General features: G+C 35.0%; 1 protein-coding gene across 1 annotated transcript in view; it reads right to left on the bottom strand.

The window, feature by feature from the left end:
• LOC136836425 (sialin-like) overlaps positions 1 to 18,397 on the bottom strand; it is a 417,985-nt gene that overhangs the window by 168,553 nt on the left and 231,035 nt on the right. Inside the window, exon 4 of the mRNA XM_067100648.1 lies at positions 3,128 to 3,238. The gene's annotated coding sequence lies outside the window, so the exon portion shown is untranslated. The remainder of the gene's footprint in view (positions 1 to 3,127; positions 3,239 to 18,397) is intronic.

The following is an 18,397-nucleotide window of genomic DNA, read 5'->3' as shown; positions in this document are numbered from 1 at the left end:
AATGCTTGTTTACAGATTGATTAACGAACACGTATAGCATTTCGTACTAAAAACAGAATGATTAAAAATAAACACACTCAGCTATGTCATTGTAAAGCATCTTATTTTCATATAAATATATGATTGAACACTTGCCACTTCAATATTATCTTTCTTATGAGTTTTGCCAAAGTATACACAATAATCTTATTTCATATATTATAAAAATACATATGAAAATACAAATCGAGCTAGTCAGTTCTGATGAAAATCTTCGACAGTCAATATGATCTACATTCCATCAATTAAATTAGAATGCACAAAAACACACTTATTCTTTAGTTACATAAATCTGACAAAGTATTATACCTTATTCTTATTATTATTATTATTATTATTATTTCCAAATATGTTAAAGTCCATATGGGGAGCTGTTGTTAAGGAAACATCACCTCCATCAAAACCTCTTCTGGTTACAGAAGCATCAGTAGTTAACTACATACTAGTAAAGACGTATTTTCACACAATGGAGCATTGACAGTTTGTCAACAGACCAAAAGAAACCTTTCAGTACAATAAGTGAGAGATTTAAGAGATTCTGGAGTAAAAAAAAGTTTTCAAATGCTTTGTAAATCCACAGTACGCCTTGCAAGGTGAGACAACAATACTTGTTTACAGATACACAAGTTAGATTAGTTTACTACCCTCCAGGGCTGTTATTTTAGATCAGTTGGCAAGCATTTCGTATCCGAGAAACGAATTACCGTCAGAAAAGTAGTCATTTTTTTGGCTGGCCGGCCGGAGACTCGAACGTTTAGCAGAGTGCTAGCCGAGAAAGACAATCTCCTACGATAAGGATAACAGACACTCCTCTTTTAAACCAAGCTTGGTCACTGCTCGGGAGGGTTCCCATCAATGAATTTGGCATAAAGGTAACCATTACTAAAACTCAGTATACTTAAAAGTCTGATGAGCGTTAGGAAGGGACATGGTGATGGCTGAACACCTAACCCACAGATTTTGAGCTGAATTTAAAAAAGAATATGGCAAAAGCATAAAGAAAGAGAATGCGGTCCATGAAAAGGGAACACATTAAATTGGGCAGGGGTGAAAAATATGAAAACGGAGGATTGAAGGTCAACGCTTAGCCATCCTGAAGCTGACTCTGAAGGGAGGAAATAAAGAACACTGGAGCCCTCAGAAGGATGATGAAAATGAGCAATGGCGTAGCCATCCTGAAGGAGGCACTAGAGAAGAGAAAAATGCATGTACAGGGGTTTCAGGAGTCCTCATAAAGGTCACGGTTACGAGAACATTTTTAATTACCTTTACCTTCAAAATGAGGGGTAGTCGGCCATAAAAACCCAATACCGGAAGGGGAGATAAATGGATGGTTGGAGATGAGAGAGATAGGATGGTGTCCTCTACTGTCACTCAGCGGAACAAGACTTCAGGCGTTCTTCAGGGAAGTCCTTTAAGCAGTTAGACGTTTCCTTTGACCCACAAGTGAGGCACTCATAGATCCCCGTCGGAGTTACTGTTGTTGACGTGAGTTTCATTGAAGGTAATCGAAAATACATGAAAATCACAGATAAGTTCGTGTGAAATGCTGGACATAGCAATAAACAAACAAATAAGCAAATATGATGCAGGTATTATGACGCCAGCTGTGAAATTCTCTTTCGTGGAAGGAAAACAGTAATACATGAAGCGCAGGATAAAATCTGTATGTGATAAATATGATATTATAACAGTAAATAAAGTACGGTAAGATTATACACCTGGTGCAGAGGCAACAGGAATTCCTCACTTATGAAATACAATTTGAAATATATGAAGCGCAGAGTAAAATGAGAGAGAGAGAGAGAGAGAGAGAGAGAGAGAGAGAGAGAGAGAGAGAGAGAGAGAACCATACATTTGTAGCTAGGTCCTCAGATACAAAAGCTCCGAAAAATGATCCTGAACACGCATTAAACAAAGAAAAGTAGACCGTCAGATTCAAAGCAAGGAAATCACAGCCTACGCACTAATAAAGCAGATTGAACAGGTAAATACCAGACCACATTCCCAAGCAGCACATCTGCTAGGCCATTGCCTTAATTGGAGCAGATTCCTTTGGAAGAACGCCAGTGTAAAAGCGGGTCAAGGTAGCGAAGGAAGGGAAGGACTTTGCGAGAGTGTCTCCTTTTTATTGCCCCATCAGAAGTCTTTTGAAAAGGGTCGCAAATGCAGCCAGTGTTGGGGGACGCGATAGCTTTTCCTGAGGATCGCTCAAGGGTAACATTTATTGTTGCAATCTGCAGCACGCACTAGCACGTGCAACACACACACACTCAACACATTATATATATATATATATATATATATATATATATAATATATATATATATATAATATATATATATATATATATAATATAATATATATGCATGTGTTGCACGTGGTAGTGTAAAACTGCCAACTGCAACAACCAAATACTACCCAAGTACACACACACACACACACACACATATATATATACATATATACATATACATCTATACATATATATATATATATATATATATATATATATATATATATATATATATATATATAAACAAAATCTTTCATTTCCTAATTCGGTGAATAGCTTCTGATGAGAGCTGAAAGACACAGTGGCAAACTAAAATGGCCTATTGGAGACGGATTTAGTTTCTTCGATAACATCTACTTAAACAGATTATAAATAATAGCCAGGTTAATAAAAAAAAAAATCACTTCAATACAACCGGAACATCATTATCATAACTTTTACAGCAAAACAGCATTAAATTCCACCTGTAAGAAGAACTAACAGTCAAAAAGATGTATAAATTTGTTTTCCTGTTAGTTTGCAGCAACGTCTTAATAATCGCATTGATATCTGCTAACGTCACAAAAGGTAATAAATCACGCCTTAAACCAACTGGGTGAAAACAAACCGATCTGAAGCCTGTCAGTACTAGTTTCATTCCGATTACACCAGACCCTCTTCATACCACAACCCTTCATCTGACTCAACTGGCAGTTAAATCTGCGATTGCCAAATCGTCTAGATTCACTGTGGTGAAACTACGCCCCTAATAATGTAAGCGTCCGAAGTACAGATTTATCATCCTCCTACTACCAAACACACAGGCCAGCAGACTGGTAGTGTCTTCTGTTAAGGTACGTTCATCTGCATGCTTAAAAACGCCTCTTCTGTTTCAAGCTCATGAACTCGGCTGCTTCACCAGCTCTGCAAAGCAACGGGATTCTATTATTTGCGTTATCTTTCTGCAGGGTGATTTGTTATTCTGTATCAGTCGTTTCAATCTTTTTTTATTTCACCTATTTCCTAATTCATCTGACCTCAAAACGTTAGCTTCTTTATTAAGAAAGTGGATATAAATTTATTAAAGGCTTATATCAATACAATTCCAAGCGATTCTGCAATGGATTAAATAGCAATAACCTGTAAATACATTGCAGTTAAACAATAATTCTATAATCCTTCTCTCTCTCTCTCTCTCTCTCTCTCTCTCTCTCTCTCTCTCTCTAAATTGCTCCTCCCTTTTATTAACCCCAGGTTGATGATCATGTGTTCACTACACATTCACTTGGTAATCTCTGTTTTCAGGACTCTTTGCAATCACTTTTGTTTTCTTTTATCTTTCATTTAATGTTATCTTGCATTTTATCTTCATGACACTCAGCTAAATTCGCTGACAATGCTGAATTTGATTACCCCCAACAATGAAAGCTCTGAATACACATAAATATCCGAAAATGTAAGGCATTCATGCATTGTTTGGGAGGTTGGGCGTAACATCGTCCTTAATTCTGAATTAAATAATCGTCAATGATGTCTTCTGAATCCTGTGGAGCGGTAATGGAATCATAATAAGACCCGAAAAGTTAACAAGGCAAGTTCAAAACAAAGATGAGAGGGATGTGTACAAACATACAACACTTACATCTACCAGTTCCGTAACTGCTAACTTCAACCTCTCTCTCTCTCTCTCTCTCTCTTCTCTCTCTCATTACTTCTAAAAATTTCAGATACATCATTTTATCCAACAGAAGCTTAAAGCGACTGGATCCACTGCAGGAGAGAAGGAAGTGTGCAATCTCTTTTATGACAGAAATCCTTTCATATTTTACTCTTTGAAGTACGTAACATAATTTCCCTTGAATTTTGTTCCCGTCTAGCTTTTCTTAATGGAAGGTGTACAAAAAAATCACCTGCGTATGCGATTCCTTAAAACATTAAAGCTTATGAATAACGTAGAAAACTTTGCAACAACATTCTCCCCACTTTGCATGGTATCGCATTGCCATTCTGCTCTGCAATCTGAATCACGCACCCATACATTGTGTATGTGTGTGTATGTGTGTGTGTATAAACAAATAGTTCAAGAGTAAAAGTTCAACTACTAAACGCAAAAAAATGTACTTAATATAAGTATGTTGCAATTGCAAAAGTACTAAATACTGCAGTTGTAATTGACAGGAAAGGTAGACTAGTAAAAAAATTATAAATGTCCATAATTCCACATTTTACACGCAAACACACATTATACACGTGAAGTCTTCCGGTTTAGTTTATGGTGAGGCTGGCAACCCCATTTTTTTTCTTTGCCCACACTTAATGTGGTCGTCTATAAACTGAGGTACAGCATCCACACATACACATACACACACACACACACACACACACATGGCACACACACAAACACATGCATACATAAATGTGTGTGTGTGTATGTATCTTAATGATGTATATAATATATATATATATATATATATTTTTTAACAATATACACACATATATATACTATATATATATATATATATATATATATATATATATACATAACAATTGTTCTTCTAGCATATCTTGTTTCTGACGGTCCGTATTAGTTTGCATGTATTTTAATATATCTTGTTTTTTTAAATGTATAATTTTAAGTGTAAAAAATTTTCAGCTTGAGTTTTATGCTAATTATGTGTTGTTTTTTATCAATTTTAGAGCCCTGAAGATGTAATTATATATGATAATTATTAAACGTCAAGGAAATAAATATGGCCAAAAGAAGAGCAATTCTTAACTGTCCATCAGCATACGTGTTGTATATAACGGCTATGCCACTCCACACGAATTACACACACACACACACACATATATATATATATATATATACATATATATATATATATATATATATATATATATATATATATATATATATATATATATATATATATATATATATAATATATATTATGTACCTTATACATATATATATGTGTATATATCTTAACTATATATATATATATATATCCTATATATAACAAAATCGTTATAATAAACTAACGACCAGATACAGTGACAAAAGTACTAGTATAAAAAAATAATTTAGTTCATAAGTAAGATCTTTGGAACCAAGACCTCAACAAAGGCAAATTTGTTTCAATAGTGAATCATCTTTCAACCATATGACCCTCCCCTGCCCCACAAACCAACGCACACACGAAAGAAGAATTTCACTAAATAAAAAGAACGTAATGTGGATGACAAAGGTGAGGCTAGATGGAGGTGCTATTTATAGCATGTTTTTAGTACGCTCTGCAGACGAGAGAGAGAGAGAGAGAGAGAGAGAGAGAGAGAGAGAGAGAGAGAGAGAAGGAGACTGGTAAGGACGCTGTTGCCAAAGTACTTTAAAGGACTAAGAATTAATAACCGAGCCATTAATGGCAAAAAAGGGTCGCCTCCTAAGGACGCGCACGTGCGCGCGGAATGAAGGAATATATGTGCCTACCTGGCAAGATATTTTATCATTTCAAACATACCACTAGTATTTTTATTTGTGCCGTACCTCTCTTCATACAGCTATAATGGATGTGTATATTTGTTTATAATTTCAAACACAATGTTGGTATAAATTTTTGCTTTCTCTTCACCCCAGATCTATTTATCTTTATACCTATCACTAGCTTTAAAATACAAATTTTTTCCTTAACTGTCTATCTATCGTTTTTAGGTTATACCATTATATTTTGTGTTTTAAAAATATAACTTTTTTGTGTTTTAAATATATAACAGTAATCTTATTAAATTTTATTTACCCTGTTGGAATTAGATACTCGTCATTACTGCTGGTTTTCGTTGGAAGTTTCTATATTAATCCTACTCTTATCCTGATTTTCTATAAGGGCTTCGATTCGGAACAGGTATAGAAACTCATGACTGTTTTGCGACGCCAGTTAACATGTATCAGTTGCTCAATCAGTCTTTCCTGCCAAAATTTCCTATCTACATAAACAATTTCCTATTTAAATTTCACTTTGGCATCCCTCTGGAAAAGTTTTCAGAGGCAATAACAATGGACCAAGCAAATTGTGTTTTGAGCATTTTCTGCAGCTATTCGTTTTGCTTATTCATCTTTCCAAGCGGAACTATTACTATGCGTAAAGAAACTTCTCCTCTAGTTGTAAATCAGTTCTACAGTGAGAGATTTCCAATGATTTCTTTATGCTTGCCGATAAAATAATATGACTTGATGCACTTTTTCTTTTTTTGGGAGGGTGGAGCTCTCGTGTTACCATAAAGCAAATCTACTTTGTAAGACCTTCGCAATTAAAGTTATGCTTACACATAAGGCAATTGTTCTCTAACAATTATACACGAAATATATTATATATATAATTTTTACCAGATGAAAATATCAGAGAAAAACAAGTTTTCAGGTATAAAAATCCATAAAATACTCAAGTTCTAAGGATGAAAACTTTCCAAAATATTTCGTTTTAAGATCAAAACCCCTAGAAATATATAATTTTAAACATTTCTGAAATACATAAATTTCAGAGATTAAATTCGGTTTAATACTTAAGTTTTCAAGATTTAAAAAATTCCGAATACTAAACATTCTTAAAATTGAGGTCAAGACGAAACATCTCTGAAATATATAAGTTTTTCATTTATAGATCTTATCGACAAGTTCCACTCTTCAAATGCAGGCCAGCCACGAGCCATTATCCTTATCAGATAAGCCAATCCATCGTTTTCTTACCCAAATGAATGGGCAGGACAAAAAGTCAATTGAAAAGTGCTGATCTAACGAGTCCCTGAGTGCCCAAATATCTAAACCTCTTCATAACAACGATTCAGATATTTCAGGGTACTTTCTTGATACTGAGATAAAGAGAGATCTGAGAGAAGGCTTTCAGTAACCCGCCGCTCTCTCTCTCTCTCACGTAAGCGATAACCGAAACAAAGAGAATAAGGAAATGGGAAGAGTAAAAAGTGGTAAGAGTTGGGAATGCAAGAGCAAATAAAAAATTCCAGAGCCTGGCAGTACGGGGTAAGGAAGAGTCGCTGTGACAATATTCGAGACAATATTCAGCGTACGTGTTTGGTCTGTCACGTGTCACAATTCATATTTGATTTGTCGATGTGTTGTGCTGCGTAGGCTGATGAGTCAGCAGGTTTTAATGTTAGTCACGGATGAATCTCGTAAGATTCAGTACCACTCCTATTATCGGTGGTAGTAATAATAATGGTAACAGTCGAGTGATGATTATAATTCTATTACAAATACCACTACTATTGGTGTTTTTTTTTTATATCAAAACTGTTATGTATAAAATAAATTATATTTTATCTCCTGTTGGTGTGTCAATGCTAGTATGCCTTTATATCTGAGAGAGAGAGAGAGAGAGAGAGAGAGAGAGAGAGAGAGAGAGAGAGAGAGAGAGAGAGAGAGAGCGCAAGGGTTTCACATGGTCTGTCCTGCACATGGGACAAATGAGGATGTGATGACAAATAGGAACAAGTTTGATAAGTCTGAAGAGCTCTACTCCTAATAAGCACAGAGCTGCTCATTCGCGAGCTCCATCAAGCAGTACAGGGGAGGAGAGAGAGAGAGAGAGAGAGAGAGAGAGAGAGAGAGAGAGAGAGAGAGAGAGAGAGAGAGAGAAAGTAGGTGGGCTTCTGTAATTGTCCTCGACCTCATTGCTGGTCGTAAGTCTATATCAAGATCAATTCAATACTTAGCTGCTCTACAAAGATTTATGATTTATCAGTGTCATATTTATCAGTATTGACTGATTTAAAGCTATAAAATGCTGTATCAACAACTAAATTCATTGAACCCGTCTGTGATAAGATTGACTGAATCGGTACCATAAACCGGTGCATAAGTAAAAGCTGTTACTAGCGTTTTCTCATTATCAAGGATGAATGATAAATTGCATTAATGCTAGATGCTGGTGTAAATTGCTTAATCAATAAAACCTATCGAGCAACTGACTTACCATATTACTACAAGCTACACCTTCTCCATCAAGACAGACTGACTGATTGATCGAGTGATGCTGTCAACTAGTATACCACGATCTGTCGTCATCAAAACCGAAGACTGGCAGATTAATTGATTTGATAACTCAAAATCATTCATTCATTCATGATACTGTAAACTGGTACAACAACAACCAGCCATCGGCCTCCTTATGATTACCAAGATCACATGACTGGCATATTCAATAATATAAACATGTAGAATTATAACTATTATTACCGACGTCGTCTCTTTCAAGGCTGAATAATTCATTTAACTTTCTACCAAAACTGGCTAATAAATTGACTCGCTCATGGAAATTAACTTTATAATTATTATTTCTATTATTCATAAAAACAGAAGGCAAATGCATTGCTTGCAAGCTCTGAATGAATTGAATATCGGAAAGCACAGCATGCACATCTAATAAATAAGCATGTATAGTCAACAGTCAACAGCAATGCTTAAAGACTATATGGCATCCCGCACAATACTATTACTTTAAATTAGCAATGAAGCCTCACTCACACTGGCTTTGAAAATACATAGAGATATACCGGTGAATGGGAATGTAACATACGTAGATATGTCTGTTCCATGTAGGAAATATTTAAGATTTTAATACACAATGATAACTGGCAGCCTTACGTGAAAACAGAATTGTAATGACTAAGGTACTTATACCTATTTACTAAATAACAGAAACTTCAAGTGACGCAGAATTAAATTTCCTCTCGATGAATGAATGGCAACTATATCAAACATAATCGTAGCACCGCAAGGCAGAGGATCAACTGGTATGGGGTTGTGGATCCCTTGGAGGCAGTAATCATCTTAGAAGACACCTCCTCAACAAAAGTAAACGGCAGTTATCGAATTGCTCATAAAGATGTTTGGTTATTAACAACAACATTCTACTGGGTACTTTGATAGCTGACATGAAGGTTTCCAGACACTGCCGGCACATAAATCTCGTGAACATCCTTGGGGAAGGGCGTGGGGCTAGCAACCTCATCCCTAAAATACTTGAGATAAAGGGAAAGAGCGACTAGGTGAGAAAACATTAATGAAATACCTATAAATAAATGTTAATACTGATATTGATACTATTAACCGTATAGAGCTGGCTTTCTTGTTTTCCCTTTTATTATTCACTTTTCGTATCTATCAATTTCTCCCATATAATTATATTTATATTTTCAGACACCACTGCCGCCTACTCATTAACGAGTTACCTTTGTGGGCAAATAAAACTCACGTTTCAATCTTAGGGACACCATTCATCACATCAACCTCCCAACGCTATACCCTTGAAAAAATTCCTCTCTCCAAAATTATTCACGCTCATAACCATCTCATAAACATCACCAGTGAAGCGTTTTATTTATGCCCTCACGGCCCAATGCTAATGATCTGACTTGTGAAGAGATATATCTCAGTTATCAATATTACGTAAGTCAATCACACACAGGCTTCACTTCAATCCTTAGATGCTTACATGCAATTTTAAAAGCACAAATACATTACTCTCTTTGTTAGATTTCAAGCCTCGCTGTAACCCATTTCATCTTACACCAGACTCCAAAGGTTTTGAGAATTGATTTCTGGGATGGAGTTGCTAGCCCCATCTCCACAAACAGACGTCCACAGGTTTTATGTCCAGACAGTATCCAGCTTTCATGGATAACAGCCTTTACAATTCTTAACTGTATATATCGAAATCGTATACAGAAATAATCCATGTGAAATAAAAAATACACAAAGATAAAATAAAGCCAATACTTTAAAGACAAATAAACAGATGTTATCCCTCTCGCAAAGGCACGAAAACTAAAAGAGATGATTAAATGAAATAAAGAGTACAAGAAAATACAATTTACAAAGCTCTAACGCTTCTTAATGAATAAATACAGAAATACAATATATTGCTAAACAAAACAAAAAAAATCAAATACAACACAATCAGCAAACTCACTATTTTCCAATCTAGCAAACTGATGGATAGAATTTTGTCTTATAACTTACTTGTAGAATTTCATAGTAAGTAATTACAGCGAGAAACTAAAGAAAGTAAAAAAACCGAATATATGTAAAATGTAAGACAACATGATCTAAAAAGAAATCCCATATATTAAGACCTTTTGATCTTCATTGAAATAAAAATAAATCTTTTGACTTCGAGTGAAAGCTTAATTAAATTTAATCAAAGCAAACAAAAGACCTTCCCATTTTTCTTTTTGCTGATTACGGTTGGCGTAATTATCCATGCCTCGTTCCTTGTATAGGTACTGCTGATGAACGTAGCGAAAAGTTAAGTTTTAGTTATAAGAGATATCCTACAAAGAACCGAAAATTCTTTCTTCGTTCTAACTGGGAGTAAACATCAATTATATATATATATATATATATATATATATATATATATATATATATATATATATATATATATATATATATATATATATATATATATATATATATATATAATGTTAGAAAAGTGGCAAAAGATACAGATATAATGTTGGGAGATAACAAAATGGGTCCTTGATAAAAATGGAATGGCTAATATTTGCGGACGATACAGTACTAATTGGAGATAGCGAAGAGAAACTACAGAAACTACAGGAAGAGTTTACAAGTATTTACAAGAGTAGAAAGCTACGGACAGATGCGAGTAAGAGTAAGATTATTAAGGTACAAGGCTTCCTGAAAGATTGAGCAGTGAATATTGCTATGGATGGTAGAAGAACAGAATGGAATCCATGGATTCATAAGATCCATAGATTCATAAGACTACCTACATGCAAAGTGCTGATGCTAATTGCAAATGAAGGAAAAAGCCGTAACTGTCGAGATGAACTAATTTAGTGGTAAATGTCACAAAATAAAAATTGAAAGAGTAAGATGTATAGAAGTATGCTGTAGTAAAATGGTTAACATAGTGTCTTCTGAGATGGTCTGGTCATGCGGAGAGACCGGAAGATAGTGCTAGTTAGATTGTGTGGCACAGGTGTTAGAAAGATATGACCTCAACATCCAGGAAGCGAGTGTGTGAGCAAGATGGAGATTAACTGTGTGTCATGTATACTGGAGTTTGACATACTGCTGAATGAGCCTCTGTGTAGGTGTATGAAGTAGCTGATTCTGTGGAAGCTTCTTTTACATACAGAGACCAACCAAGATATAAAGGTCAAGGCATGAATTCGGCAGTGACCCATGTCTTCTTTGAAGCCATTACCTTTCATAATATATATATATATATATATATATATATATATATATATATATATATATATATATATATATATATATATATATATATATATATATATATATATATATATATATATATATATATATATATTACAGATATCCGCTGCCTCATCTCTTTGCTTACTTAGTGTAAGTGTCAAAGTCCTGTGCTTTAAGGTGTAGGCACCCCAGGGCCCACACACAGACGTGTGGAATTGAACTTTTAAGCAGTGTAGCTCGCCATGGCCCAGGTAGGAAATTACTGTATATTAGTGACTGGGGAGTGCTTAAAGCCAGGGAAACGAACGTCCCAGATTTTAACCCTTTTTTCAATTAAACCCCAAGTGTGTGAGCTTTGTACTGGCTTCTCGGATGTTCTTAACAGATACCAGCTGATGCATCTGCTTTGAAGAAACAGCGTCTGCCCGTAGGCGAAATCCAGTCATATAAGCAACTCAGGACCACCGCTCACTCTCAGTCCTTGCTCGGTTGTTACTCAGTCAGTAAGAGAAATTCTTGCTGTCACTCTTTAGACATGTCACGTGCACGACACTCTTTCTGCGAACTGGAACCATAAGGCTACAAGCAGCCAAGAACAATGCTACAAGCAGCCAAACCACAAGCGGTTTTGCGAGTCCTAAAGGACGACATTGCGGCTCATCCAGTCATTATTGCAAAAGTGCACAATGCAAGGCGACCCACGGTAAGTGTAAAGACATTCGAGTGTTACAGGTCCTCTGCTCCTTATCTTGAACCTCTTATTTCATTTCCTCATTTCATTCCCAAGTAAAGTACTCTTTGATATCCCGCTTCCCAGTGTTAAAGTGCCTCCCTGTGTGAATTAACGTCGTGAATTAATCGTCCCTTGCTCGAAGTGACCCTTAAATCACTCCTCCCATGTGACTATAATTGCTATTGAGAGAAACCACATTTCCACGAAGCTTTATCTGGGATTATTCTATTTCCAGACATGTGGTGTATCGTTCACCCTCGTCTTCCTTGATCATCCGTCTTGCCTGGAGGAATTCTGCCCTACTGTAGCAGGCGTACCAACTTGCAGCAATTCAAGAAATATATATAGCTGTTATTGAATTCCTAAGTGAACAAAACCTGTATCAACAAAGCCTCTGGCTCTCTCTTGTACTATTCAATTTTAGCATTAATTTCCTTATTGCAAGTAAAATCATTATTTTGTTGTAATGTTAAATTCTACCATTAATTTTCTTTATTGGAAGGTGAATCAGCATTCTAGTAAATCTTGTATTGATCAGAACTTTCACAGCTGACCTCCCATTATTCTTATGTGTAAATTTGTATATTTCATGTGTTTATTGGTATTTCCGGGTGTCCACGGTGAGTGTTGTTTAAGGCTTATCCTAGTAATTATCTCATTACAGTAACCAACCGTGGCTAAACGTGTATATATATATATATATATATATATATATATATATATATATATATATATATATATATATATATATATATATATATATATATATATATATATACTGTATATATATATATATATGTATATATATATATATATATATATATATATATATATATATATATATATATATATATATATACACACACACACATATATATATATATATATATGGTGAAAGTAAATAAACTATTTCACTACACTACCGCTATCGGAGCAACTGGGACCTTAAAGTTTGGCAATAAGATGGCATCCTGCGTACTCCTAATGGAAAAAGTGTGCGAAATGCTATAAAAAGGATCCCCCCCAGCTCTCGCAATCTCCAATTGTCAAGACGCAACGCTGGACTTTTGAACACTGCAGAGGAACGGCAATAACAGTCCTATTTTTATTGTCCGCTTTGCCGTGTGTCAGTTCCTGCCTATAAACTCGTAATATTAAAGAGCCAAATCAAAACAACAAAGACATAATCTGAAATTTGTTCCTATAAAAAAAGTATAAAAGCAGGCGTGGGACCGCGGACGCAACTGAATGCTAATTAAGTTTTTGTTCGCATCAGTCATTAATTTTTTATCCTCATTTTTTTTCCTGTTGACTAAACCGCTGAGAACTAAAGGTTAATCAGGCAATTGCGTGCGGGTCTTCCCAGTGAAACAATATAAATAACGTGAAAAGTTTTGTTTTTTGAAGGAAAAAACAACAAAAACCTCATTAACGACAACGAGAAAGAACAATAATCATAAAAATAATAATTATTGTTATTATTATTATATAGATTAACAACAACAATAATAATTAATGTATTGGTTACAATATTTTGAGGCAGCAAAATAAAAGAATAAAAGGCAAAACGCATGCGAATAGTATATATAATGTCTTCGCATAAGAAGACATTAAAAAGAGCGAGAAAGACGTAAAGAAGTTGCAACAGAAATTTTAGAATAAAAAGACCAAACAACAAAAATCCGGGAGGAGCATGCGCGTGAGTAAGGGAAGCAACGAGCGATCAAATGTTAGCATTAGGCTAATAGTCGTGCCTAGATACGAGGATAAAAGTAATAATAAGTACAAAATACGCCGAAGTTTCTTCGGCGAAATCGCGTTTTCTGTACAGCGTATAATGCTGTATGAAATTTTCAGCCACGGCCCATGAAACTCTTAGCCGCAGCCCATGAAACTCAGCCACGGTCCTGTGGTGACCTTTGTTGTTGGTAAGTACGATTATGGCTAACTTTAACCTTGAATAAAATAAAAACTACTGAGGCTAGAGGGCTGCAATTTTGTATATTTGATGACTGGAGGGTGGATGATCAACATACCATTTCAGCCCTCTGGCCTGAGTAGTTTTTAAGATCTGAGGGTGGACAGAAAAAGTGCGGACGTACAGACAAAGTCATGTTAATAGTTTTCTTTTACAGAAATGCAATGGGAATATATTATTATTATTATTATTATTATTATTATTATTATTATTATTATTATTATTATTATTATTATCGTAAAATAAGTAATGGTTATTATACCATATACTCGGTATCATCTAATACAGGAAGAAAGAAAGCGAGAATGGACGTTAAGTTAAACGCTAAAAAGTGGGAGCAGCTAATATAAGGGCCGAAGGGACGCTGCAAACACCCTTTAGCAAAGCCTACAGTGCAACGTGAGGTGCACTGACAACACTACCCACCTACAAGAGAGAGAGAGAGAGAGAGAGAGAGAGAGAGAGAGAGAGAGAGAGAGAGAGAGAGAGAGAGAGAGAGCATTTCGGACATCATCTTTAGTAACGTTCGTTACAAATTTGATTTCATGGCTTTTAGATGTAGCCTACTTCTTTACGAAAGTGCTTTTTGTAGACTTGTAATCTCAGAACAGTTTCAACACATAATATTAGCCCAACACTTAGATAAAAATAACTTAATCGTTTCTCTTAACTTAGTAACAAAACCATTCAGCAATAAATAAAAAGGGAGAGAAAATTTTCATGGATTTCCGAAATAAAAACGAAAGTGATTTTTTTACTCGATACGAAATGTAAGAACAACCGTAACTAAGGAAATCTCACTTATCCACTCACTCCGTTGGCCTTTGGGTCTCACTGTGACCCACTGCTATGAACAGATAATAGGCCTCATGAACAAGAGAACAATTAATCGGTCGTGAAAAATTACATGGCTACCTATTCCTCCTCCTGCACAGATGTGGAAATCGGTATTCCTCTGGCTTCGGAATTCCTATCTGCCTCTGTTTTTCCAGACTCTTATAACCTTCCCTCTTTTCAGGGGCAGAGGGACAGCTTCCCTCGTAGTTGCACGACCCTTCCTCCCTTCATTTTTTGTTTTCATTGGGCCTGGGCAAGAAAAGAGAGTTTGGCTGCCCTATCTCATTGCCTAATGCTCTTGAGAAACAAGAAGATTAAAGAAAATACAGAACCGCGGAACTAATTCAAATCCGGATCCATCCTATCATCTAATTACCTCCTCCATGTTCGTAACCCGACTCCTCCTCTTAGAAAAATAACTGAGATCCATGAAGAACTTTTTCATATTTCTTGGAAACAGAGAAACACGAACAAACAGGCTATCTCACAAATTAACAAACAAACAGGAAGGAATGAACACTTGATTACCTCTTAGGAACTTCCTTGACACAGATAAGCAAGCATTAGACAGATCCGTCAACTTGAGTGAACGACAGATAAACAACGGACGCAAATATTTTGAAAATAATCTCTTCTTGTTATTACGAGAGAGAGAGAGAGAGAGAGAGAGAGAGAGAGAGAGAGAGATAAAACGTTCACTGAAAGCTGGATCACTGGCTGATTTTCGACTTCAACCGTGAAAACAAAACTTGTGGTAACTTCAGGAGGAAATTGGCTGTCGTTCTATACTTGAGAAACTTTCAAAAAGGGAGGTCTTTCTGGTTGATAATTACTAGGTCACAAACACAATCTCTCTCTCTCTCTCTCTCTCTCTCTCTCTCTCTCTCTCTCTCTCTCTCTTTTGCACAACTGTTCTGTGTATTAATACAATAAATAAGAGGACTTCGTTTAAACAGGATAGTATCTAAACGGAGATTTTTATTAAATAAAAGTTACAAGCTTTCCAGGACTCTCTCTCCTCATCGTCTGGATGAGGACAAACAGCCCTTGAAAGCTTGAAGCTTTTTTGAATAAAAATCCCCGCTTGATAATATTCTATCTAAATAAGGTTCTGGTATTTTATATATATATATATATATATATATATATATATATATATATATATATATATATATATATATATATATATATATATATATAGATAAATAGATACATAGATATATAGGTATGTGTATATATGTGTGTGTGTATATATATATATATATATATATATATATATATATATATATATATATATATATATATATATATATATATATATATATATATGCATATGCATGTTTGAATGTTCATCTCATATGTCCAAAAAAAGTACAGAAAAATCAAATATATATTCTAATGTTCAGTTGCTACCATATTAAACCTCCTAATATTACTTAATTTCGTCAGTTATGAAAATATTTCTTAAAGATGAAATGTCAATAATAATAATAATAATAATAATAATAATAATAATAATAATAATAATAATAATAATGATAAAAATAATAATAATATTAATTATAATAATAATAACACTGATAGAGATAGCGCTAGGATAATTATGCAAGGAAAATGAAAAAACCTCTTTCGCTTTCTTCTTAATGAGCAAGAGAAGGACCAACTCTCATCATATTACCTTCCATACGGGTGTCCATATTGGTGCACTAATATCAGCATATTACCCGCATATTACATCTGTCCCTGTCGTTCCATTATGTTGACCAACCTGTCTAATGATTGGGTTACCCTTGTCAGCGGATATATAACTAGGTTGTGATCCCCTCGTGCCTGGTTGCTTGTTTGCTACTGTGTGTCCCTCTTTCCCCTAGAAATTTACAAAAAAAAAAAAAAAATATTCCTCGCAATTTAACTTTGGACGCAGGCAATACGGATAAAGAAAGGTCAGTTGAAATTTTACGTGAATACTCTTGAGTGTCTTTCATCTGTCAGTGTATGTATGTATGTGTGTGTATGTGTGTGTATATATATATATATATATATATATATATATATATATATATATATATATATATATATATATATATATATATATAGAAGACAGGAGATGCTGGTGCAGTCAGACCACAAAACACACCAGGTAAGGGTAACGCAGTGAAAGTCGGTCATCAATAGGTGATGCATTTATTACGCCAACGAGATTCTTAACGACACTGTTACATTCTCAGGGCTAAAAGAGAGTGAGAGAGAGAAAAAAACGTACAATTTTAAAATACTGTACATGGAATATACAATTTTTCTTTTAGTCTGAACATATATAGATGTACATAAAAAAGCAGGATAATTCAAGTAAAAGCCCCTTTCAGACCAAAAGTTGAAGACTGAATGACCAGAAAAGGAGAGAGAAGCAACGAAGAAACCGGCACAAGCCAGATGCAGCTGTACAGAGGAGGTGTGCGAGTTCAACTTGGGTACTTACTGCTTAATAAACGATTCTAAAATGAGCAGTTCATGAAACCAACTTGTTTGGCCAAAAACAGAGAAGTCAGAGTATTCGATAGTGGTGTTAGCTTTGCATGATTTCTGATGTTGGAAAATTCAGGATTGGACAGTCTGCAACCAGTGCGATGGCTAAGACCTTTATGTGAATCAGCCCTGACCTTCTTCATACCATGAAGAAATATCGTTTTTACATAAATATTTTACTGACAACTGGTTTCCATCCTATATTTTCTGTAGATAATGTAAAAATCTGCTAAACAGGAAATAATCTGACTCTCCTGTTATTAGTACAGTACCAAGGAAGAACCTTTATGACAGTATACTATAAATTCAAGACAATAAATTTAGAAAAAACATTAAGTCTGCAATAGAAAAACATTTTAACATGTTATTCTTATTCCAAAAAAACCCTTTACAATAGGGCCACTGTTTAAATTTAAAGATAGACTCTGCCCAACAATGCGATCTTCAATCATGTTTTAAATATACTTGCCCCAAATGTAATTCAGGACATACGTGGGATCGACTAAACGATTGCTGAGAGTCAGGGCTGATTCACATAAAGGTGGTAGCCATCGCATTGGTTGCAGACTGTCCAGTCCTGAATTTTCTAACATCAGAAATCATGCAAAAATGTGTAACACCAATATCGAATATTCTGACTTCTCTGTTTTGGGCCACAAAAGTTGTTTTCATGAACTGCTCATTTTAGACTCGTTATTCATTAAGCAGTTAGTGCCCAAGTTGAACCCACACACCACCTCTGTACAGCTG

This window comes from Macrobrachium rosenbergii, chromosome 56, assembly GCF_040412425.1.
Source record: "Macrobrachium rosenbergii isolate ZJJX-2024 chromosome 56, ASM4041242v1, whole genome shotgun sequence".
Lineage (NCBI taxonomy): Eukaryota > Metazoa > Arthropoda > Malacostraca > Decapoda > Palaemonidae > Macrobrachium > Macrobrachium rosenbergii.
Note: the sequence above shows the minus strand (reverse complement) of the source record. Positions and strands in the feature narration are given on the sequence as shown.